At 38.7% G+C, this 27,142-nt stretch overlaps 1 protein-coding gene across 5 annotated transcripts in view; it reads left to right on the top strand.

Annotated features, from left to right (window-relative positions):
* mapre3b (microtubule-associated protein, RP/EB family, member 3b) overlaps positions 1 to 27,142 on the top strand; it is a 280,639-nt gene that overhangs the window by 183,838 nt on the left and 69,659 nt on the right. The gene's annotated exons all lie outside the window — the stretch shown is intronic.

Raw genomic sequence — 27,142 nt, 5'->3', positions numbered from 1 at the left:
TCTGTTTGCAGAATAAATTCCTTCGAAAAGTCTGGATTGCGCAGAACCGGGAACAAGGATAAAGCGGCCTTTAGACCCAAGAATGCTCTGTCACAAGCATTGGTCCAGACAATACTACAATTCTTTCTGCCCTGTAGTACCCCGCGAGCCCAAGGAAGGCATGAACCTGCCTTTGTGTTTCGGGGACATGGATATGCAAGCACCTCCCCCACCTTGTCCATTTGAGGCTTTAGCAAACCCTTCCCCATGGAATATGCCAGATAATGGGTTTCCAACATACCCAGACTGCACTTTTTAGGGTTAGCTGTCAACCCCATCAGCCGTAAACTGTCAAGCACAGACCGAAGATGGATGAGATGAGATTCGCAGTCATTGCTGATAATGACAACATCGTCAAGATAGGCACCCATGTACACCAAATGAGGAGTCAGGATCTTGTTCATCATCCGCTTTAAGGTCAATGGTGCACCATGGAGACCAAAAGGGAGCACCATAAATTCAAATAGCCCATCGGGAGTGGTGAATGCGGCCTTCTTGCAGTTGGACTCCTCCATGGGTACTTCCCGATATCCCTTCGTGAGGTCTAGGGTGGAAATACTGTATATGAGGCCTGCCCGAGCTTCTCCAACAGCTCATCGACATGCGCCATCAGGTATGCATGAAACTTTGAAATCTTATTCAATCAATATAGAACTGAACCAAACCGTCTGGCTTTGAGACAAGTACGATTATGCTCTGCCACTCACTTTTGCGCAAACTAATAACACCTAAATGAAGCATCTGCTGAACTTCTTTGCATATCTCCTTCCTTGTCACCTCTGGCAGGCGATATGGGGGCACCTGTACAGTAACAGCAGGCGGTGTTACGATCTTGTGTTCTGCAATAGTTGTGCAGCTAGGCACAGCTGAAAGACGTCAGAGTTCCTTTCGATCACCAAAAGCAATTCCGCTTTCTGAGTGTCAGCTAAGTCCTCACTTATAGCGACTTCTGTTTGAGGGGCCACTGCAGACATGACTATGATCTTGCATAGTTCATACCACTGCTTCAGCAAGTTAATTTTCAAAACCTATATAGGCTTCCGCAGCCTTTGAATCCTAACTTTATAATTCACAGGGGATATGTGCTCTTCAATGACTGCTGGACCCAACCACTCAGTCCAGAATTTATATGGATTTGACAGAATCAACACCAGTACCCCAGCACTCTTCTTAATCTTGCAAAGTTTACTTGTCTTGTCATAATCACGTTTCTGAGCCTTTTGCAAAAGCTGAAGATGTTCCACCATAATAGTGGACAGTCTGAAAATATGTTTCTGCAGTGACACAACTCAGTGGACAAGCCTGCCCCCTCGAGGTTTTGGATGATTCTCTGTCTACTCTTCTCGAATGTCTAACACACCATGCGGTCAGCAGCCAAAGAGTAGCTCGAAAGGGCTCAGCCCCATAGACACCTGCGGATACTCCCTAACAGCAAACAGGAGGAAGGGCACTACTGTATCCCATGAGGTTGGGTTGTTATGGGTGACTCGTCGAATCAACTGTTTTAGGGTTTTATTAAATCGTTCAGTAAGGCCATTCAAAGCTTTTGCATAGCTGCGTCATGATGCAAGACATAACGGGCATGCTTGATCAGTCAAAATCTTGCGAGGAATACCACTGTGCATGAACATTTCTGAGAGTGCTTTTGCAACAGAGCAGGAGTCCTCTCTCTACAGCACGGCCATTTTTGGCGTAATCAACTAACACAAGCATATACTGAAAGCCACTTTTTACTGTTGGGAAGCGGGTGAGCAATGTCTAATCCTAACCTCTCAAAGGGTATGTCTAAAATAGGCATCGGTACAAGGGGTACCCTGGGAGGTCTGTAAGCAGAAACTATTTGACAGTCAGGACAGGCTTTACAAAATTTCTCCACATCCCTGTGCTGCAAACCAGTGGTTGCCTCGGCAACAGAGAAGTAGTTCTCCACAGACATGGCAGGCGTGCTTTGGAGTGCTGTCCCATTGGGGGTCCTAAAAGAGTCCAGAAATGTTACAATATACATCAAGAAAACAAACACTAGTGCTACATATTGACATGTGCCGTATTTCTTTGAACCGTGTAATTTGAAATTTGAAATCTTTAAGTGAAAATTTTTTTTAAAGGTAGTATATAAATATGATACTGGGGGTGTATGTAATTCTATGGATTCGCACATAATATTTTTATATTATTGTTTCGTAATGTTAAGAAAAATTACATGAAAATGCAGCCCTAACCAAAGCACTACCAGAAGTGATTACCTTGTTGTTGGCCCTGAATGTGATAATATTTTTTAAAGTGTTAAATAGGTCACATTAATCACAAAAATTGATATGTTAACTTTCCCAGGCCTAATATTATATGTGTATATATTTAAATACCTCTTAATTCTTTGCCAATACAGTTGACAAAATTGTTGATCTTTCTGGATTATCTTAAATTATAAACTTATTAGGATTAATGGAATTTAATATTTTTAAAATAATATTAATATTGTAGCTGTGTTTACCCAAAATTCTGCAGCTTCAGCATGTTTAATGGGATACTGGCAAAAAGCTTGATGCGTTGAAGTGATTCCACAGACAAAATATCTTCGTTAAAAAAGCTTTAGTAAAAATTCAAAGTAAAACAGTTCACACAAAAGTAGAGAAAAAATTGATATAGCAAAGTAAAGAAAAGTTCTTGTTTAAGAAAAATTCTTTTCAAAGCTTATAAATCCACACTAACACCCAATATCACAAATGCAGAATTTCCCAGGCAGGCACACAGTCTTGAATCTTTCTGAGTCATTGACTACTGATCTATAGGTTTGAAGACTGATAGACAAAGTGATTACATGTGTTCATGATAAAATGCAAATCATTGTTATGAAGAGTAGTAACTGACTTTTTGTTTTGCTGGGGGCAACAGCAGTGCAATATACTGTGTATACATAGGGGAAATAAATCCTGGTATATTAACAACATAAATGAGGCATATTATTTTAATGGTATAAATGGAGGCACAATCAGGTCCTGAAGACAATCACTGAAGCAGTCAGCACAGGACTCGAGTTGGTGAAGCAGTGCCAACTCTCCAAGAAGACCATCACTTTTGCCAGAGCTGGAGAGCAGCCAAATCCCACCAAGAGATCATCATTTGCAGGCATCCTGGCTTCAGCAAGAGACTGGCAGTTACTAGTGTCTGTAGTAGTTTACTCATCGTAGGAGAGAGGAAGAGCAGTGCCATTCACAGTAACATTAAAGAGGCAGAGAGAGCCTCAAGAGGCTCTGGCTTCGAAGAGGAGAGCCATGGGGTCAGATTAGCCAGCTGTCTGGAAGTACACTGGGGTCTAATCAACCCTGGCGGGGTCTGCTGGAGGAAGAAGTATAATGTTGAATGACCCAAAACACTCAATGATCCCGTGAACATCACTGATGAAGTGTCCAGACTGAGGCATCAGCGGATGTATATTCATAGTATAGAACTTTGTAAAGTTCACACCTAAACATTTACCAGTCCTTTTTTTAACTGCTTCCTGCTCAAAGAATTAGTCTTAAGAATTACTCAAACTGTAAAATTTAAAGTTTTTTTCTTCTTTTTAAATTACTGTTGCATTTGTTTTGTTAGTTGTCTGGCACATGATAAGCATACTTGCATATATTTTTATTACTGTTTAAACTTTATTCATAAACACCCATTTTTCCATCTTTAGATTTTAATTAATAATCTGAGTTTATTAAAATCAAAGGATATAAAAAAGCTTTTACCTTTTAAAGTTCTCAGTAAAAAAGATCTTAAAACAACAGAAAACCACTTTGGATAATCTGAATTTTTTTAAAGTCATGAAACTCTGATACCCATCTTTGTAAAATAAGAAACAAAAATAATAGATAAAAGTACACGTGGACATGATATTTTATGTAGTACACTTTTAAGCTGAAAGTTCAGTGAAATTAATCTAAAGTTAATTTTCTAAGTTGCTTTCCATAATTGGAAGCAAAGAGGCAAGGAAGCAAGCAATCTTTGCTTCCATTTGGGAGACTGGCGTCGGACTGACTGGAAAATGGGACCCTATCTGGAAAGGGAAGGGTGATAATACTGGGGATTAACACTGCTCTCGGTGTCGGGTAAGGTCATTGCTAGGCTCATCCTGAATAGGATCTGTGATCCCTTGCTTACCTACCAGCGACCGGAGCAGTCTCGTTTTACACCTAAAAAGTCTACCATCGACTGCATCCTAACACTGAGGTTTCTCGTGGAGTACAAACACGAATATCGGCAGAGTTTCTTTGCAGCCTTTGTCGATTTTCTTAAAGTGTTTGACTCAGTTGATTGAGCTACCCTGTGGGACATCCTGAGACTTTGCAGGATCCCCTCAGGGTTGCTGGATATCATGGTTGGCCTGTACACTGGTACTGTGAGTGCTGTGCTGAATGGAGGCAGAACCTTTGTGTTTTTCCCAGATGATTCTGGAGTTCGTCAGGGGTGTGTCCTCGCTCCAACTCTGTTCAGTGCTTGCATGGACTGGGTGTTGGGCAAAGTCGTGGGGTCCAGCAGCTGTGCGCCATCTGTTGGCGATGAAAGATTCACTGATTGTGACTTTGCTGATGATGCTGTGATCTTTGCGGAGTCAATGGCGGCTCTGATCAGGGCTACTGAGAGACTGAGTAAGGACTCTGAGTATCTGGGGTTGCAAATGTCCTGGATAAAAAGCAAGATCCAAGTCTTTAATGACCTATTACGCACAGTCATCAGCAGTGAGTCTGTCTGTAGAGAGAGTGTCGTCCTTGTTGAGAGGTTTACTTACCTCGGCAGTGACGTTCCTGTCTCTGGTGACTCTTCCTATGAAGTCAGTAGACGGATTGGGAGAGCTTGGGGGGTCATGAGGTCGCTGGAAAGGGGTGTGTGGTGCTCCTGATATCTATGCAAAAGGACGAAAGTCCAAGTCTTTAGAGTCCTGGTACTTCCTGTCTTGCTATATGGTTGCGAGACATGGATGCTATCCAGTGACCTGAGACGATGACTGGACTCCTTTGGTACTGTGTCTCTTTGGAGAATCCTTGGGTACCACTGGTTTAACTTTGTGTCAAATGAGTGGTTACTCACCGAGTCCCGAATGAGGCATATTATACCTGCATTTTGAGGGAGCATCAGTTACAGCACTACGGCCATGTGGCACAATTGCCCACATAACACCTGGTTGTGACAGATAGAGGGTCATTTCTGGAGGGTGGGACTTGGCCACGTGTCTGCCTGGGGGGTTGCCAACCAGGATCCTGAGCTGTTTCATCATGTGGTGGGTGCGGCAACACACTGTTCCAGTGCATTCTCCTCAACCTGAGATTTTGCTACCATAATGATCATACCTTGAAGAAATACATGGAAAATTGAAGTCAAGGAATTAGACGATAGTTATACGAATATGAAACATAGTCAAGAACATTTTTTAAGAAGCAAAATCAAAACCTTGTGAACAATTTGGAATTACTCGTACATTAGAAAAACATTTCAAGAAAAATTGGAAATTAATTTGAGGCTTGATGAAAATGTTTTGGTAATCTAAGCAATGTGGAAACGGTTTCATAAGCTTTATGACCTTAGTCTCGGAAAGTCTTTCTCCCATGGGGCGACTGGAATCTTTTCCTGAATAAGATCAAACACAGTTGTGTAGGGTGCGACAGGAGCTTTCACCTGCAGCTAAAGTCACTTCAGTACACATGTACTTTGTGATCAAGCCTGTAGCGATCAAATAGAGGAAGCTCTGCAGTTTACTTTTATGACTTTACACTGTAGGAAGATAAGTAAATGAATCAAGGTAAATACCATTTGATCTGGCTTTTATTTAAGTGACATTTAAATGCTTTTATATAAAGACCATCACAAAACATAATGACAAACAGAACTTTGCATGATACCTTGGCAAGATCTGTAAGCCGTGCTGTTTCGTTGAAGGACATGTGTGGGGCAGACTGACTTATACACCTCATGTCTACATTTTGTCTATTATTACTAAAATATGAAAAACGTTTCTGTTTTAACAATGTATTTACATAGATTGTTGTGGACAGGGAACACACATGAAATGCATGTATTCCAAATAACGATATTTACCCTATACAACTCCCAGCAACTGGCATGGAGGTAAACAGACTTGAGCTGAGAAAAATTTCTACCCTTTCTGCATTTGTGTGGGGATGTGATAGCAGGCCCCTTGCCGCTTTTGCTAATCAACACATTTACAACACAAAAGACGCTGACAGGGAGGTGTAAAGTGGGCTGGGATTACGAGTTTTTTTGTAGTCTTTGGTAATTCTAGTGTTAATTAAATTCATTATTTAATTCCATGGCTTATTGCTGCTCTCATTCTGCCACAGCAGACATTTCCAAAACTGTTGATTTTCTGTTTTTTCTAAGAACACTGTCAAAATGTTTTGGTCACCTGAGAGATTAACCTTACTGAGACCTTCACCTTTCGTTATTTTCAGATGTTGTGTGATGGGCACAGGTGATCTGGTCATGTGGTGGCTTGTTTTGTGTTTCACTATTAGTTGGCTGCTAATTAAGGAAAAAGAAAAAACAAAAGGGACTGAGTCAAGTTAATTAAAATTTTCTTTTTTCTATTGTTGTGTTGACCTCTTAATGTTGTTATTTCTTTTTGGTACCTAGTACCTATTAACATGAAATGACCAGTGTCTTCTTAACATTTTCCATCTGTTGTTTAGGTCCATTTCTTTGTGCAGTTCTTGTAGAACTTGGAACTTGTTACTGAGAACTGATTTGACTGTTTCTTGGATCTGCATGTCTCTTAATAATGTGACTGTGCAGGGCTTCCAGTATACCTGCAAGAAGTTTAAGCCAATGGTTAAAATGCTTTCTTTTTTATTTGTGAGATTCCCTTTGCAAGCAGTAAGATCACCACACGTATATCCTCATCTCATCTCATCTTCCATCCACTTTTTCTGGTGAAGATTGCTGTGGCAGCAGACCAGGCAGGTCAGCCTAGACTGTCTTGCCCTCAACTACAGATTCCAGATCCTCCTGGAAAATTCCCAAGCCAGCCGAGAAATATAATCCCTCCAGCATAACCTGGGTCTCCCGTAGGGTCTCCACCCAATGGGACATGTCTGGAGCAGGATGAGCCACCCCGGGAAGAATTCTTATGACATGCCCAATCCACCTTAAGTGGCTCATGATAAGAAGGAGGAACATCTCTACTCTGAGGCTTTCCCAAATTGCTGAGCTTCTCACCCTATCATGAAATGTCAGCCCAACCAACTTGTGAAGAAACATAATTTCTGCCACTTGTACACACATTTTTGTTCTTTTGGTCATTACCCACGCCTCTTCACCATAAGTGAGTACAGGGATGTCGATCAATCAGTTTACCAAGAGCTTTGTCTTTAGACCTAGTACCCACTTCACCACCGTGGACCTGTACAGCACCCGCAAGATAGATGTTGCCACTTCTTGTCAATCTTACATTTCCTGTTTCCATTATTCACGAACAAGATCCTGAGATACTTGAACGTCTTCACTAAGGGCAGTTGTGCCGACATACTTCAGCTACCTCACCAGGAGAGAGCAATCCACTCTTTTCCAAGAGAGAACCATTACCTCTGACTCTCTTACTTCATATTAATTTTTGATATTTTTCTCTACCCATTTTGAAACTTTGAAAGTATATTTTCTCAAGGAAATCTTAACTTTAGTTATTTTTTGTAATACTTTGGAAGTCACTACTTGAATAGAGTTCATTACAGTAACTGCAGTAATAGAGATTAAAGTTTTTCCATATATAGTGCATTTCCATAAGCATATTATTTAAATACTGTTATAGCAACATGTAATTCACTTAATACGCAGTATGCAAGACTTGGGTAGCTCCCTGTGAGCCTTAACTGGGAGGATGTACTGTATTTTAACAACACATAGTGTAATAAACATATATTGGTATTTGAGAGTCCATGTATTAAACACTGTCTTAAGTTACACACACTCAGTCCACATACAAATGGGCAGAACATGGAAACTCAATACAGACACTGACCAGGTCAGCAGTCAAATCTGAACTCATGGTACTGTGTAACTTTTAATCTCATTGTACATGTGTATAGTGACAATAAAATGCATTCTATTCTATTCTATTCTAATGATAGTAACATATTTTATTTATATAGTGCCATTCCAATGCTCCAAGAGCTTCACGGATATTTAAAGGAATACTGTACGAATTTAACATGAAATTAATAACACAGGGTACAATCTAATATCAAATGTTAAACACTAAATAATAGGTAAATATTCAAAAACCAAAGTTCTGAATTGGATTAAGAACCAGGCAGAAAAAAAGAAGAAATACAAGGAAAAAAAAAACAATACAATTTGTGTATTATTACATGTAGCAATATAAATGTTGATGTTACAGTCACCCACAAATATAAGGAAGCTCTGCGACACTACTAAGTAAACACTTAGATGTAGCAAACTTTTTTTTTTTTTGCATAATGTATCAAGATTGCAGAATTCGATTAATCAGATATTTGTAGCTCTTCACCAATGAATACCTGTATGTCAAGCGCAACTATGTTACATAAACAAGGTTAATTGCACACAGATTCATCACCAGAGTTTATTTCAATGTAGACCATATTTGATGCATTATTCTTGTTGAATTGCTTACTTCAGAATTAAGAGTGCTGATGAGGTCCCAAGCACAGCCTGGTGACATCACGATCCACTTTTAAAAACTTTGTAATTCTGTTACATTCTATATATATTAAGGCAATTGCAGTCCAACCATTTGCTCTTGATGGAGCATTAAACATAAAAGAAGTTCACCACGATAGTGTGACACAAACTTGCTCTGCGACACCACACTCCCCACGTTGAAACATCAGACAAATAACCTAATGAAAACTAAAGGCATTTGTGTAAAGTCTGCTTGGTTGATAACATTGATTGCATGCGAAGCATCTGGCTAAATATGTCACTGCAATGAAGCCGCCAGCAAACAAGCAATAGCTGTGCCAGATAAGGCTGAAATTCCTCCCTTTGTGTATTCCTTTGCATATAAAGATAACATTTTTTTCCATATTTAAATAATGACTGAATTTGAAGCATGGGGATAGTTATTCAAGCTTGACAAATTCTACATGGCTTTAATTTTCAAACTACAGTGTAGGGCCATTAAGCCGCGGTGATTGGGGTCCAAACTGCTTAACCGTGGCTTAGGGAGTCCGCGGCTTAAATATTTTTTGATAATGCATAAATTACAATAAATAATGAAAAAATAAAAGTTTTTTGATCACAATCCTTTCTCACGTGTTGACCTGCGAGTCGCAATTTTGAAAGTAGCACCGTAGTCTCATGATCGCGATATTGCGTGCTGCATATTAAATCGTGATTAACAGTCTTGAAATTAATAATAAATTATTATTTAAGAATAACAAAACATATCAAATACATTTAAAACATTTTATTTCACATCTTTTCTTAAAAATACTAAATATTTATTCGTAACATTGCATGGCACAATACAGTATTAAAATAGTAATTATTTGACATATAAACGAAATCACACGCAAGCACTTTTATTACCATCACACATTAATACATTAACAATGTTATAAACATTTTAATAAAATTTTAATTTTTTTTTTATTTCCAATATAAAATTAAACATACAGTAATATAGTTGTTATTACACAATAACAGATTACAAACAGTCTTTATTTTTTAGTAAAATACGAGGTGATGTCAGCTTGCTTCTTGTTCCTAGAAGCTCTCATCTTGGCATCTCTTATGAGAGACTTCAGCTGTAGTGTCTTTACTTTATCCCCCACACGCTCGTAGTACTCTAAAGCCACTTCAAGTCCTTTAACTGCATCATCTGCGGTTCTAGTTGGAGGTACTGGGACAGGATCTTCTTCATCTTCATTGTGGTTTTCTTCAGCTAAAATGGAGGATGCTATTGGGACATCATCATCTATGGTGGACCATGCTGCAAGGATTTCTTGTACTGGTACACTTGAGTGGACAGCCGACATCAACTTCTGTTCTGCCTCCCGTACTTCTTCTGGACTGAAACCTAGGAAGTCTTCATCTTCGTCTTCTTCAACAGTAGTGGGGTTCTCTGTGATGGGACCTCCAAGGGCTTTAGTCCAACAATTTTGAATTGTTTCAGGCTTGATTGCTCCCCAGGCTGACTCAGACAAATACAGTGCGTCTTTAATTCTTACAGTCTTCAGGAACATAGGGACACTCTTATCTTCTTCAACCATGGACTTTATCATCTCCCGTCTATAATTGGCCTTGAACACAGAAATGATGCCTTGATCTAGGGGCTGAATCTTGGTCGTTGTATTCTTTGGAAGGTAATAAACGAAAATCTTGCCATCTCTGGACTTCCAACGTCTGGACAGTTGTCTAGAAGTAGGCATGCTCGTGGTTCCATTCCCTTGCTTCTAAGGTGCCTACGGACATCAGGGATGAAAGTCTGGTGAAACCACTTCTCAAAAATTGCTGCTGTCATCCAGGCATTCTTGCTGTGATTGTAGTCCAGTGGTAATGATGACATGTTGATGTTGTGGAAACATCTTGGGGATCCAAACTTGCCAATACAAAGAGGTGTTAGCTTGTGATGACCCGTCCAGTTACAGCAAAATAACATTGTCACCCTGTCTTTGATCTGTTTATAACCTTCTTTGCTGGTCTTGTCTTTCTTCATGGCTAAAGTCCTATCAAGCAGTATTTTGTAGTAAAGGCCCGTTTCATCAGCGTTGTAAATCATCTCTTCTGTTAGCTGCTGTTCTTCTATGAATTGTTGAAATTTGGGAATGAACTCTTCTGCTGCTACAGTGTCAGCTGACTTAATCTCGCCATTGATCTTTTCTTGTGAAATGCCGTGTTGCTGTTTCCACCTTTTCAACCAGCCACTTGAAACTGTAAACTCAGGATCTGCATCGGGACCATGAATTTCCTTGTATAATTTTTCTGCCTGCGCTTGGATGACTGGACCACAAATAGGGATACCATTGTTTCTAGCCTCACAAAATGCATTAAAAGTTGCTTTGTCTAATTCTGGATCTTTTGCTGTTCTGGCTCTCTTGCGTCTTAAACCACCTTCATCAAGCTCATCAAGAAATGTTCTTAATTTGTTTTCATCTTTGATCCATCCGCGTAGTGTTGACTCAGGTACCTCTAACTCTCTGCTTACTTTAATGCGAGTTTCGCCATTTCATATTCTTTCGATGACATCCAGCTTTTGCTGAATATCATATGAAGCGTGTTTACGTTTATTACTCATGGGGTAAAAATTTTTAAAGCAAATATGATGTGCTCGCTATAGATTCAGAAACTGAAGTGATTTACGTTGGTTTGTGACTCATATTTATACAATTTCAAGTTTTATCAGATTATCGAATTAAAAATAATACTTTAAATACGAGTCGATTTTTTGCGGATTTACCGCGGATTAACTTTGTAGCATTGTAAGGTGTGAATCGGTTACAATGGCGGCCTCCATAACGCTGACACTCAGCGTGGATAAAACAGATTAATATTTGAATTTCATTGTAAGTTATTTTATTGTTTATTGATAAATAAAAGACTAATCTTCTATAAATACTTCTTTGAAGTTATAAGCCAGCATTTAAATATTTAATCCGCGATAGTGCATAGCATGTCAATCACGGACATTCGAAATGCCAAAATGACAGCTGTCAACACCTGTCTCGAGTGTTTGAGAGGCCATGTTTAGGTCCGTGCGATCCATAGTGTCAAAAAATTGGGATCCAAGCTTTTTGCGCGGCTTAAGCGAATTCGCGGATTACTGGCCTGCGGCTTAATGGCCCTACACTGTAATTAGCTTTACTGTATCTTCCACAAAACATGTGCTATGTTTCAAGCTCCTTTTCTTTGAAGTTTGGTGAAATGTTCCTTGTAACAGGATATCTGTGACTGACAGTCAACTATAGCCAGTGAAATCCAAAGAATAAGTCATTGATTAATGATTAGGCTTTGGTATTCACTCTTAGTTCTAGAAGGGAAAGCTGACTGACAGCTGAAAAGACCAGTGAAATCCACAGACTCTGAAGTCAGCAGCAAGGGGACTAATATGGTGAACATTAAAATTACAAAAGCTTGTTTTTTTTCTTTTTCCCATGTAGTTCTAGTTTTCAGACATTTTTTATTTTAGTTAAGGAAATTATTATTTTTCATTAACTACATGTTTTTTTTTTGTTTTCTTTAAGAAGAAAAACACTGGTATAGTGGTACAGAAAAAATACTGAAAACCTCCATTTTTTAATTTGTTTTTTTATTTTATTGATTTTATTGTAATAATTCCATACAAATAGATCAATTTTTACAAAGAATAGGATTGAAAACAAATCAACCCCCACCCCTGAGAAAGAGAGCATGGCCAATCGGAGTAAAACTTAAAGCTAGTAAAAATAAATAAATTGATGAGTTTAATAGGTGGATAAAGATAAATGGAGAAGAAAAAGGAATTGGAAGAGGATCTGCTTCCTCAGTGCTTTAAGAGCTTATTCTAAAATAGTATTGCTTAGATCCTGCCAGGTTTTGAAAAAGTTCTGCACAGATCCTCTAAGTGAGAATTTGATTTTTTCCAATTTCAAATAATATAAAACATCAGTTACCCACTGACTTATCAGAGGAGAATTAGGATTCTTCCAGTTTAGCAAAGTAAGTCTGCGTGCCAATAGTGTAGTGAAGGCAATCATAGTTTGTTTGTCCTTCTCCACTTTAAGCCCATCTGGAAGAACACCAAACACACCTGTTAATGGGTTAGAAGGGATTGTGACACCAAGGCTGTCTGAAAGGCACTTAAAAATTTTTGTCCAGAATGATGTTAATTTGGTGCAGGCCCAAAACATGGGACCCAGTGAGACCAGAACTTGATTGCAGCGTTCGCAGGTTGGATCTTGCCCTGGAAACATTTTGGACAGTTATATATCGATATGTAATTTTGAGTTGAATAATTGTATGCTTTGCGCATATGGAGCTTGAGTGAATTCTCTGCATTGCTACCTTCCACTCCTTTTCTGATATGTTGAGTGAGAGATCCTTTTCCCATTGTCCTCTTGGATCTTTGAAAGGGAGGGACTGTAAAATAATTTTATATATTGGAGAAATGCTGTCTGAGTCCTCGAAACTAAGCAATATGTTTTCCAGCATAGAGGAAGGTAGGAGATGAGGAAAATCAGACAGGTTCTTTTTAACAAAGTTTCTGATTTGAAGATAATGAAAGAAATGTGTTGCTGGAAAGTTAAAATTGGAATGTAATTGTTCATAGGATGCAAAGATGTTGTCTTTATAAAGATCTCTAAGTAATTTAATCCCAAATGTTTTCCAGATATTAAAAACTGCATATGTTTGCGAGGGTTGAAAAAGATGGTTCTCATGCAGAGGTGCCACAGATAAAACATTCACCATCTTAAAATGCTTTCTTCATTGGTTCCATATTCTGAGTGAGTGAAGCATAATTGAGTTATTAGTATATCGGCGATAACTTGCATTAATAGGGGCACGAAGCAGGGAATATAAAAAGTACTGCAGGATTTTATTTCTATTGCGCACCAAGCCTGTATATGTATCTATTTGTGTCCAGGTTTTTATAGCTTGTGTGTTTCCTGCCCAGTAATAAAACTGAAAGTTTTATGCCACCTTCTGCCTTAGGTCTTTGTAGGGTCGCTCTTTGAATACGTGGATGTTTTAAGTTCCAAATAAATGAGGTTATGGTTGAATCTAATTGCTTAAAAAATGATTTATTGATGTATATTGGAATGTTTTGAAATAAAAAGGAAGCTTAGGAAGGATATTCATCTTAACAACGTTAATTCTTCCAGCTAGAGTGAGATGAAGGGTTGACCATCTATGCAAGTCTTGCTTAATTTTTTCCATGCAGACGGTGAAATTTTGTTGATAAAGAGCAAAATCATGTTTGCTTGTGATATTTACCCCATGGTATTTAAACTGATCTGCAATGAAAAAAGGGAAGGTGTCCAATCTAATACTGTATGCTTGTGAATTCACTGGAAAGAGCACACTTTTATTCAAATAAATTCTGAAGCCAGAGATCTTTTGATATTCTGTAAGTGCTGTTAAGACTGCAGGCACAGTATTTTGTGGGTCTGATATACTGTATACAGTAGCATATCATCTGCAAACAAAAAAATTTTCTGTTCAAGTCCATCTCGGATAATCCCCTTTATTTGATAAGCATTTCAACAGTGAACTGCCAGTGATGTAAATAGCAGAGGTGACAAGGGGCATCCTTATCTGGTACCACGTTCTAGTTTAAAGTAGTCTGAACAAATGTTAATACAAACTGAAGTTTCTGGATTGGTATACAATAGTTTGATCCATGCACAAATGTTCGAGCCAAACCCAAATTTCTCTAATGTAGTGAAAAGGTAGTTCCATTCAGTCATATCAAATGCTTTTTCAGCATCCAACTATAATGTCATCTCTGGGGTGTTTGACTTTGCTGGTGAATATATTACATTAAACAGGCATCGATGATTGTAAGATAAGTGTCGGCCTTTAATAAATCCAGTTTAATCTTGTGATATTACCAAAGGCAGCACTTTTTCCATCCTTCTAGCTAGGACTTTGGAGAGTATCTTAACATCATTGTTCAGAAGTGAAACTAGTCTGTATGATGCACATTGTAATAAGTCCTTATTTTGTTTAGGAAAGAGGGTGATTAATGCTTGGCGAAAAGTTTGAGGTAGAATTTGATTGTCTCTAAATTGCCCATGACAATCACATATCTCCCTTCAGGATCAGATACTACATTTGATGCTACAAATGAGACTGTTCTATGTATGAGAATACTTTCTTTCTCTTTAATTCGTGATTCAGGCCATTAACATTCCAGCTCACAAAGTTAACTGCCCCATAATGGAGACATTGATTCTGAATTTTTGATGTCATTTTGTAGTCTTAACTGGAAGTGAGACAGCTTTAACCTTAATTTCCAATTTTCCGACAAGTTATTGCCATGGAGCCTATTTTTACATTGGTAATTATAATTATAAGGAGTAAAAGGATAGATTAGATATAGCTTGCTCTCTTTCTCTCCCACCCCTTATCCCCCCACCCCTCCATTTTGCCAACCCCCAAGTGACGCTGGACCCCACTTCAAAAAGTCCCAGTCCTCTGACATACCTAGAGACAGAGCACGTCCAAAACAGAACAAGCTCCCCAGCAGCAGCATTTGAGGATTAAAAAGTAGAGATATCTATTGCAGATAAAGTCTAAATACTATATGCATAAAATATACAGTGGAACCTCGGTTCACGAACATCTCTGAACACGTACAAATCGGTTTACGACCAGAAAGTTCGCCAGACTTTTGCATCTGTCCATGACCACACACTCGGTATACGAACAAGCCAGTTTCCCTTTCGGTTTGTGCGCACGATGATTTCCGCACGTGTTCAGTCTCCCTGTGCAGCGAGAGAGAGCACGCGTGACACATACACACACACACACGCATGCACACACAAAAGAGACGCACACACAAAAGAGACACACACACACACAGGTGCACGCGAAAGACACACACACACACACAGGTGCATGCGAAAGACACACACACACACACACACAGGTGCATGCGAAAGACACACACACACAGGTGCACGGGAAAGACACACACACACAGGTGCACGCGAAAGACACACACACACAGGTGCACGCAAGAGACACACAGACACACACACACACACACAAGCACGCACGCGAGCGAGAGACACACACACAGGCGCACACATGCACGTGAGCGAGACACACACACAGGCGCACACACACACACACACACACGCGCGAGCGAGAGACACACACACAGGCGCACACACACAGGCTCGCGAGAGAGAGAGACACACACACAGGCTAGAGAGAGAGAGGGGGCTGGACGCATAAGGCAGAGAAGGCAGTTAAAGAATGCACTGGGCTTGTTTTTGTTTTCACTTCTGTTTACAGCGATCGGTTCGTAGCATGCATTGTTGCAATGTTACTTTTCTTGGTGGTTTATTAAATTACGGATTTTTCAAATGTTCATTTTTTTCCATGTGCTTAAAACTCATTAAATAAGTGTTTTTAGCAAGCGGTTCGTAGTGTTATAGCGCAAACTCTTGCAGTGTTAGTTTTCTCTGTTGTTCAAGGTTTTCTCAGTGTTATTCAATGTTTTTACATTTAGTTTACTATTATTCTGTGCATTCTATGGTTTAATTAACTATATTTGGGAAGTGGTCTCGCCACCGCCATGGCTACGGCCATAAATGAGCTTAAGAAGGATTACAAGAATGAGTTTAAGAAGGCTAATATTGAGCTTAAGAACAAGCTTAAAAAGGATAACAAAGACCGGGAAATGTGTCTATTTAAACGTTTTGACGTGAACTTTAAAGGCATGTTGGAGAAATTAGAGGAACACATCGAAGAAAATAGATCCAAACTGAAAATGCTTGCCGACCAGATTAATGACGTTACAGATCAGCTGGATGACATTAAGCAGGCATTCACGGCTCAAGTTGAAACAGCGGAACAATTGGCGTCTAACGCCGATGAAAAAGCTACAGCTGCGAATTCCGAATGCAAAAAACTCGGAGGCAGACTTGCGGCCCTGGAAGATGGGTGCAGAAGAAATAATATAAGAATTGAGGGTATACCTGAGAAACGAGAAAGCTCAAGCCCAGTGAAATGTGCAGTAGAATTACTCTCTAAAATAATTGGAGATGATTTTAAACTCGACACTGAGGTGGCAGCAGCTTATCGCATATACAGATCAAGCACCTTTAAACCTAGGTCTTTTGTTGTCCGCTTCGAGCGATTACGATGTAAGCTTGATGTGATGGCACTTCTCAGACACAAGCAAGAGATTATATTTGAAAATAATCTTATTCGTATTTTCCCCGACTTCTCACCATTAACAGCTGCAAAACGCGCAGCCTACTTTAACATTAAAAAGTTGCTACAGAAAGCCGATATCAAATACAGCCTCTTGTATCCCGCCAAACTGAAAGCGGAAGTTCAAGACCAATATTATCTATTTTCAAGCAAGGAGGAAGCTGAAAAGGAGCTAAAGAAGCTGTTTCCGACACTCTTTTGAAAGTTAATAAGGAGCCGTATTCTGTCAAGACATGGGAAGGACCTGTCATCTGCTGTCGGATCCACTTTTAAAGAGACTGGTATTATAATTATACATCCTTTTCTTTACTTGGACATTATATGTTTATGTCTTAATTACAGTTATAGACGTAAGTGTGGAAGTAATTAAAGTAGGGTTTGGGTTTTTTTTTCTTTTTTACTACCTTAAAGTAGACTGTTTAACATCATACTCTTTGTTTATTGCTGTTTCTACTATTGCATTACTATTACATTTATACTATTACATTATACTATTACATTAGGATTTACGTTTATCCTAGACTACTTTTTAAAATCATTCCCAGGGTTCATTCTTTTATTATCTTAATATCTTAAAATTGCTGAAGATTATTTTAAGCTTAAAGACTGTTAATGATTATATTTTCGGCAGATAGTATTTAGAATTCAGCTGCAATAGATATCTCTTTGTTTTAATTCTCTAACACTGCTGCAGGGTGGGGTTTGTTTTGTTTTGGACGTGCTCTGTCTCTTTGTATGTCAGAGGACCGGGACATCGCGAAGTGGGATCAAGCCTCATGTGGGGAGGCAAAATGGTGGGGGTGGGGGGATAAAGGGGGGAGAGAAGGAGAGCAGGCTATATCTAATCTATTCTTCTAATCCTTATAACTATAAATATCAATGCAACAATAGGCTAAAATGCAATAACTCATGGGGAATTTTGAAATTAAGATTAAAACTGCCTCACTATCAGTTAAGAATATAAAATGACATTAAAAACTCAGAATCAATGTCTCCATGATGGGACAGTTAACTTTGTTAGCTGGAATGTTAAAGGCCTGAATCACGAATTAAAGAGAAAGAAAGTATGCTCTCACCTAACAGGCTTAAACGCTAAAATAGTATTTTTACAGGAGACCCACTTACTAAGCAAGGATCAGTTCAGACTACAAAAAGACTTAACTGGCCAAATGTTCCATTCTAGCTTTATAAAGAAAACCAGAGGGGTGCGAATTCTCATTCACAGAACAGTTCCATTTGTAGCATCAGATGTAGTATCGGACCCTGAAGGAGAAATGTGATGGTCATGGGCAACTTATTTAACAGTAAAATGATTTTGATAAATGTTTGTGCACCCATTCCCAATGTGAACACTCATAAAATTATAATGGCTGGGGACTTTAATTGTGTTTTAAATCCACTCTTAGATAGGACTCCTGTGACAGGGGGGACAACATCTAACACTGCAAAGACAATTACACAGTTTTTAAATGACCACAACTTATCAGACCGCTGGAGGTTTCTTAACCCAAACTCAAGAACATATTCGTTCTTACTCACCAGTGCATTATAGCTACTCAAGAATTGATTATTTTTTTTATAGATAATAATTTCTTGCCTACGATTAAATCGTGCAAATATGACACAATTGTTATCTCCGACCATGCCCCTCTAGTCTTGGAGCTAAAATCATTAAGCCCCTCACACTCACCTCGCAGATGGCATCTTAACCCTCTTCTATTGGCAGACGAGAACTGCACAGAATTTATATCCAAACAAATGAGCTTCTTCCTAGAGACAAACATGCCCACAAAGGTTTCTGCAGGAACACTCTGGGAAACTCTAAAGGCCTTCTTAAGAGGACAGATTATTTCATATCTTTCCCACAGAAATAAATTAGAAACCAAGAAAGTGTCAGAGCTAAGAAGCGAAATTACTAGAATGGATGAAGAACAAGTCAGGCGTCCAAGTGAAGCTCTTCACAGGAAAAGGCAGGCCCTGCATACAGAACTTAACAGCTTAACAACTAAAGAAACTGAACAACTTAATATGAACACGGAGAAAAAGCTAATAAGCTTTTAGCTCAACAAATTCACAAACAAGAAGTTTGCAATGCAATACCAGTAATCACCAACACGAATGGAGAAGAAACCATTGACCATAAAAATATAATGCACACATTTAGAGATTATTATAAATAAATTCTACTGAGTTCAAAGAAGACAACACACAATCTAATGCATTTCTGGATACATTACAGACACCACAAATAAATGCTTTAAGTGCTGAAGAACTGGATAAACCTCTGACGCTAACAGAATTACTAGATGCTATAAAGTCACTTCAAAGCGGGAAATCAGCAGGCCTCTGATGGTTACCCCGTAGAATTTTATAAGAAATTCTCCACTGAGCCAGCTCCCCTCTTATTGGCAACATTTACAGAAGCTAGAGACAACCAAATACTACCTCAAACATTTCGTCAAGCATTAATCACTGTCTTTCCTAAATAAAATAAGGACTTATTACAATGTGCATTATACAGACCAGTTTCACTTCTGAATAATGATGTTAAGATACTCTCAAAAATTCTAGCTAGAAGGAAGGAGAAAGTGCTGCCCTCTGTAATATCATAGGATCAAACTGGATTTATTAAAGGCCGACACTTATCTTCCAATCTTCGACGCCTGTTTAATGTTATATATTCACCAGCAAAATCAAACACCCCAGAGATATTACTATCATTAGACGCAGAAAAAGCATTTGATATGATTGAATGGAACTACCTTTTCACTGCATTGGAGAAATTTGGGTTTGGCCTGAATATTTGTGCATGGATCAAACTACTGTATACCAATCCAGAAGCTTCAGTTTGTATTAACAACATTTGTTCAGACTACTTTAAGCTAGAACGTGGTACCAGACAAGGATGTCCCTTGTCACCACTGCTGTTTGCAATTCTTATCAGATAAAGGGGATTATCAGAGAAGGACTGGAACAGAAAATTTCTCTATATGCAGATGATATGGTTTTATATATATCAGACCCAGAAAACACTGTGCCTGCAGTTTTAACAGCACTAACAGAATTTCAAAAGATATCTGGTCTTAGAATTAGAAGTATACTCTTTCCAGTGAATTCACAAGCATATAATATTAGATTGGACACCCTACCTTTAACCATAGCAGATCAGTTTAAATACCTAGGGGTAAATATCACAAGTAAACATAAAGCTCTTTATCAACAAAATTTTGCCGTCTGTATGGAAAAAATTAAGCAAGACTTGCATAGATGGTCAACCCTTCATCACACTCTAGCCGGAAGAATTAACGTTGTTAAGATGAATATCCTCCCTAAACTTCTTTTTTTATTTCAAAACATTCCAATATATATTAATAAATCGTTTTTTAAGCAATTATATTCAACAATAACCTCATTCATTTGGAACTCAAAACACCCACGTATCCGAAGAGCGACCCTACAAAGACCTCAGGCAGAAGGTGGCATGGCTTTACCTAATTTTCAGTTTTATTACTGGGCAGCAAACATACAAGCCATAAAAACCTGGACACAAAAAAATGAACATACACAGGCTTGGCTCGCAATAGAAGTAAAATCTTGTAGTACTTCTTTATACTCCCTGCTCTGCGCTCCAATAAATGCAAGTTATCGCAAATATACTAATAACCCAATTCTGCTTTACTCACTCAGAATATGGAACCAACTTAGAAAGCATTTTAAGATGGAAAATCTTTTATCCGCGGCACCTCTGCAAGAGAACCACCTCTTTCAACCCTCGCAAACATATCCAGTTTTTAATACCTGGAAAAGTTTTGGGATTAAAATGCTCAGAGATCTTTATATAGACAACATATTTGCATCTTTTGAACAATTACGTTCCAAATTCAACCTCCCAGCTACACATTTCTTTCACTATCTTCAAATTAGAAATTTTGTTAAACAGAAAATGCCTGATTTTCCTCACCTCGTACCCTCCACCATGCTGGAAAAAATACTGCTCAATTTCGAGGAATTAAACACCATTTCCGCATTATATAAAATCTTATTAGAGTCCCTACCTTTCAAAGACCCAAGAGGACATTGGGAAGAAGATCTCTTAATCAATATATTAGAAAAGGAGTGGAAGGTAGCAAAGCAGAGAATTCACTCGAGCTCCATATGCGCAATTACATTCAACTATAACTCAGTGCTCAGTGAAATATGGAGTTCCCTATGCACAAGGGTATGATGTTAAACAGTCTCCTTTAGAATAGTAAAATGAAAAAAAAAATTTTATTTCTTCCACACATACGCGTATGATTGTAATTAAAACATAAACAAAATAAACAGAAAGTGGCCGAGATGAAAAAAGGATGTATAATTATGGTACCCGTATCGTTGCAAGCAGATCAGACAGCAGGTAATATCTTCTTGCCATGCCATGACAGGATGCGACTCACTGTCGTATTTCAAAACAGTGTTGGCATCAGCTTTCTTAACTCCTTTTCTGCTTCCTCCGTGTTGGAGAAGATGTAATATTTGTCTTGAATATCCACTTTCAGTTTGGCAGGATACAAGAGGCTGTATCTGATATCGGCTTTCCGTAACCGCTGTTTAATTTTGTAAAAAGCGGCACATTTAGCAGCTGTTGAGGGTGAGAAATCAGGGAAAATACGAATGTGGTTATTATATTACTAGCAAAATACCCGCGCTTCGCAGCAGAGAAGTAGTGTGTTGAAGAGGTTATGTAAACATATATATATATATATATATATATATATATATATATATATACATATCTACATATACAGATATCTACATATAGCAAAATACCCGCGCTTCGCAGCGGAGAAGTAGTGTGTTAAAGAGGTTATGTAACTATATATATACATAAACATATATACATATATATACATATCTACATATACACATCTACATATACATATATATACATATACACATCCACATATACATATACATATATATATTGTAGCAGATGTAGCGTTTGTCCACCTCTTGAACCCTCAGGTACCACTCTTGAGACCAGGTGAAAGTACAATAACTATTATTTTTATTATTATACAGTGCACAAAGCACTCCACACACCCCACTCATATACTACAATAATTCTCTCTCTATAAACCAATACCTCCTCTCCCAGACACTTCGCCCTCCTACCTCCCAGCTCAGCTCAAATGTCTGGGCTTTCCTTAGTCCTTTTATAGCTCCTGACCCGGAAGTGGTTCCAAGCACAACCCACAAGTCCATTTCCTTCCGGGTCAGGGCAAACAGTCCTCTTCTTCATCCCGGGAGCACGTCGCTTCCTCCAGTCACGTGACTGACACGCACTCCCGGGTTATAGGGCATGCAAGAGTCCACTAGCCCCTTCACAGCGACTCCTGGCGGCCCCGAAGGTATCCAGCAGGGCTGTGTATAGAAACTACAAAGTCCATGAGGCCCTGCTGGAACTCAGGGCACCAATATGCTGTCTGGAGGGCTCCTCCTAGCGGCTTGGGGGTGAGGGCCGGACTGGAAAGCCGGCAATCCTCCACAATATACATATACAAATTTACATATCTACATATATATATATATATATATATATATATATATATAGATATAGATATAAATATAGACATACATACATACATTCACATATATATATATATATATATATATATATATATATATATATATATATATACTGTATATATACATATCTACTTATTGGCTCCTGTATTTAGGATATAGCGGGTTGGATAATGGATGGACGGACATTTGTATGCATAGCCCTATTTGCCCGTTTTCGTTTTTTTTTCTTTCTAAAGTAATATTTCAGTAAACCCCGAGCTTGTCAGTTCAAATCCTGGTACTGACACCACTGTGTGACCCTGAGGAAGTCACTTCACCTGCCTGTGCTGCAAAAAACAAAAGTAATGTAACAAATTGTACCTCAGATGTTGCAAGTTGCTGGAATAAAGGCATAAGTAAAATAGATAAATATGTATTATACACATAGGAACTATTCATTTATTTTCAGTTAAGTCATCTGCAGCAAACTTTTATAAATGAGGGTTTCTCATTTTTAGATAGTGCAAACTGTTTCTTCTTCATTGACGTTTTCTCTTGGACAGCTTTTTTCATTTCATTGAAAATGAAAGCAGCAGCTGCCAAAATATGTAGCTTTCTTATTAATTTTTTAACATTGTGTAAAATAAATTTATAAAGTATCATAAAAGGTTTAAATACTGGTTATCCTTTTACACTAAAATATTACTAAAGAGATACAAAAAAAGTAAAATGGATATGTTCTTTTTCTTTAAGGAGATTAAATATTACTGAAGAAAGAAAAAAAAAATTAAACAGCCAAATGGGGCTATGCATACGAACTTAAAAGGTTTAAATAAAACAGAAATATATATTTTATTTTTACTTGCTTAACTTGTGGAGGGTGTATCCTGTAGCAAAGCCCTAACTTTTTTCGTGAAAGCCCGTTTCAGTCAATAAGTCTTAAAAAAAGGTGTAAAGATATTGACAATAAGCTAAGCAAACCCAGGAAGACGTGGAATCGTTTAAATCAAGTATCATTACATCTTCCTTTCTTAAAGAGAAGTAAGGCAGTACTTATAAGCTTACATATTTATATATAGATATACATACATATATATATATATATATATATATATCTATATATCTATATATATATATATATCTATATCCGAAGCCGTGCAAGCACACTCTTGAGAATGCAACGTATAGTTGTACAGAAGAAAACTAATCTTGCCTCAAATGAATGGCAACCTTTTGTAGGTCTATGAACTTAATTTAAACTTTAGGTTTACACGGTGCTTTCTTTCCGAAGTACCTGCACTAATGAATATGTCTCTATGTGTCAGTCGGTCAAATCCACGCGCTTCGCACCGGCGAAGTACCGCTTTTAAATTTTTATTAAGAAGAAAAGAAAGCCTTTTTAAATTGAGGGAAAATATACTAATAACAGTTTGTTAAGGATCTGTTTTTTTGTGAAGCTGCCTTCACTCGAGTGATCACTTCGACCTGACTTGGTGGCCAACTATAAGCGTTACCTGGTAAGTAACCACCCATACAATCAGATTGTGAATCAGACTACGAATGCCGTGAATGTAATTACCCCGATCTACATGTTGTCAAATAAACGAACCACACGCCGTGGCGCGGAATGTAATTACCCCGATCTACATGTTGTCAAATAAACGAACCACACGCCGTGGCGCAATTTTAGGGGCTTTGCCTGTAGCTCTGACGTCCGAGGTTCGATTCCCGTAAGGGAGTGAAGTGAGTGGCTGGTTACCTACCAGGTAACGCTTATGGTTGGCCAGCAACTGAGGTAACATCAGCCACGGTGCCTTCAGTTGTGAGAAGCAGATCATAGAATGGTTGAAAATAGTTTACTGTCAAATAATGCAAAGAGTACGCGACACGTCTTTCCCCCTTATTCTTGGCTCATCAGGCGTACACACTCACTGCACTTGCTTACGGTAATCGAACCTCGGACGTCAGCGCTAGAGGGGCTTAGCAGCGGTGAAGTATTGCTTTTAAATTTTAATTAAGAACAAAAGAAAACCTCAGAGGTTCGATTCCCGTAAGGGAGTGAAGTGAGTGGCTGGTTACCTACCAGGTAACGCTTATGGTTGGCCATCAAGTGACGTAACATCAGCCACGGTGCCTTCAGTTGTGAGAAGCAGATCATAGAATGATTGAAAATAGTTTTGCATTTACCTTTTTAGTAAAAGGCGAGCTTTTAAGCCTGAGAAATCACCCCGTAAATGCACACGTTTAATTGCACATGTGTTAATATGTATGCGTACACAGTATTAAAAGACAGTGAACAATGTCATTTACCTTTGTTCCCGCGTTTGATAAAAGGCGAGCTTTTAAGCCTGAGAAATCACCCCGTAAATGCACACGTTTAATTGCACATGTGTTAATATGTATGCTTACACAGTATTAAAAGACACTCAAAAATTAACGTCATTTACCTTCGTTCCCACGTTTGATAAAAGGCGAGCTATTAAGCCTGAGAAATCACCCCGTAAATGCACACGTTTAATTGCACATGTGTTAATATGTATGCTTACACAGTATTAAAAGACACTCAAAAATTAACGTCATTTACCTTCGTTCCCGCGTTTGACTCGTGCTGTAAATGTCTTCCTTGTTTTTAGGTCACGTGATTACGTAGGAGGCGTGATGACGCGATACGTGACTCCGCCTCCTCCATTAGAGTATATGGACAAAAAACATGTTCCAGTTATGACCATTACGCGTAGAATTTCGAAATGAAACCTGCCTAACTATTGTAAGTAAGCTGTAAGGAATGAGCCTGCCAAATTTCAGCCTTCCACCTACACGGGAAGTTCGAGAATTAGTGATGAGTCAGTCAGTCAGTCAGTCAGTGAGGGCTTTGCCTTTTATTAATATGTATAGATAATCTCTTGTTTCTGTCTGAGAAGTGACATTACCTTAATCTTAAATTGTAATCTCTCAAAGCGAACAATTAGAGTCCTAGGTTTAGAGGTATTTGATCCACGTATGCGATAAGCTGCTGCTATCTTGGTATCTGATTTAAAGTCCTCTTCAATTATTTTTGAGTATAGTTCAGCTACGAGTTTCACTGGGTTTGGGACTTTCATGATTCTCAGGTAGACCTTCAATTCTAATATTATTCCTTCTGCATCCATCTTCCAGAGCTGCAAATCTGTCTGTAAGTTTTTTGTATTCGGAATTCGCAGCTGTAGCTTTTTCATCAGCGGTAGATGCTAAATGTTCAGCTGTTTCAATTCAAGTCGTGAATGTCTGCTTAACATCTTCCAGCTGATCGGCAAGTGCTCTCAGTTTGAACGCATTTTCCTAAATGTGTTCCTCAATTTTCCCCAGCATACCTTTAAAGGCTGCATCAAAGTGATTATATTCGTTTTCCAGGTTCTTATTATCCTGCCGCAGCTTCTCGTTTGTCTTCTCGCTTTCTTTCTTTATATTTTTCTGAATGTCTTACTTGAGCTCATTTATGGCCGTGGCAATCATTACCTTCAGTTCGGACAGATCATTTCGGCTGTCGTGCTCCGCGGGTAAAGTGGCAATCCCCATTACAGCCGATGCTTCTGGCTCGCGAGGAGTAGATGAAAGCGCATACTACAAGGCCATCTCCAGTTTCAAGTGATCTTCTGGAATCGGAGAGCTATTGTGACCTGTATCACTTGCGCCTTTGCTCCCATTTTCGCTCTCGACTGGAGATGACGCAGTGAACCGGTGTCCTGGGAAGTCTGTGCTTTCGCCCGCCTGTTCCAGGTCAGTCTCTGAAAGACCATACCTTGCACTTGGACTTGATGCCTGTCTAGACTTGGATGTAGCTTTATGTTTCTTTTCCATTTCTTTCTGACCTCCTTTCCTGTTACTCATGTTTATTTATTGTTATAGAAACTCCTCGGGTTGGGTAAATACAGGATACCTCAGGATAATAAGAAATAAGAGGAAAAATAAAGCCGCTGTTAACACTAGAATTACCAGAGCCTACGAAAAAACTTGTATATCCGGCCCACCTTAAATCGCTTCTTAAATCCGTTCACACCTCTCCGCCAGCATCCTTTGTCCTCTAAATGTGCTGATAAAAGACAAGCTGCCAGCAGCCGGCTATTCCATCCCCCCACTGACTTAGAACGTGAGCGAAGTTTTCCCAGCTCACGCCTTGATTGATTATGTGGGAGTGAAGTGGAGTTTTACAGTGGAAATAAGAGGTCATTATTCTAAAGTAATCTGTGTAAACACATTGTTAAAACAGAAACTTTTTCATATTTTACTAATAAATGTTACAAAATGTAGTAGGCATAAACTATAGAATATATAAAGCCCAAGTTCCAAAGATCAAATAAACACTTTCACAAAAGCTTCAAGAACAATTCAACAGCTTCTGTGGCGTAGCGTGTTAAGGTTTGCCTCTTAGCGCAGTGCAGCTTTTCCTTGCCTCACAGACCTGAGTTCGATTCCCCGCTGGGGATGAAGTGTTGCTTTTTTTTTCTTTTCTTTTAAACCTCAAACAGACATAAAATTTATACATTGGTATGCACTGTCAGTTACTGAGATCGTTATATTTTCATGTGGGAGGCTCCTTTTCAAATATTTTTTTAACAATTGAGACTGCAATTAACAGGAACAACTGTCCTTATAACTTATTTTTAAGATCCATAACACACAG

Source organism: Erpetoichthys calabaricus, chromosome 3 (genome assembly GCF_900747795.2).
Source record: "Erpetoichthys calabaricus chromosome 3, fErpCal1.3, whole genome shotgun sequence".
NCBI classification, from domain to species: Eukaryota; Metazoa; Chordata; class Cladistia; order Polypteriformes; family Polypteridae; genus Erpetoichthys; species Erpetoichthys calabaricus.
This window is presented reverse-complemented; position numbering and strand designations above follow the sequence as displayed.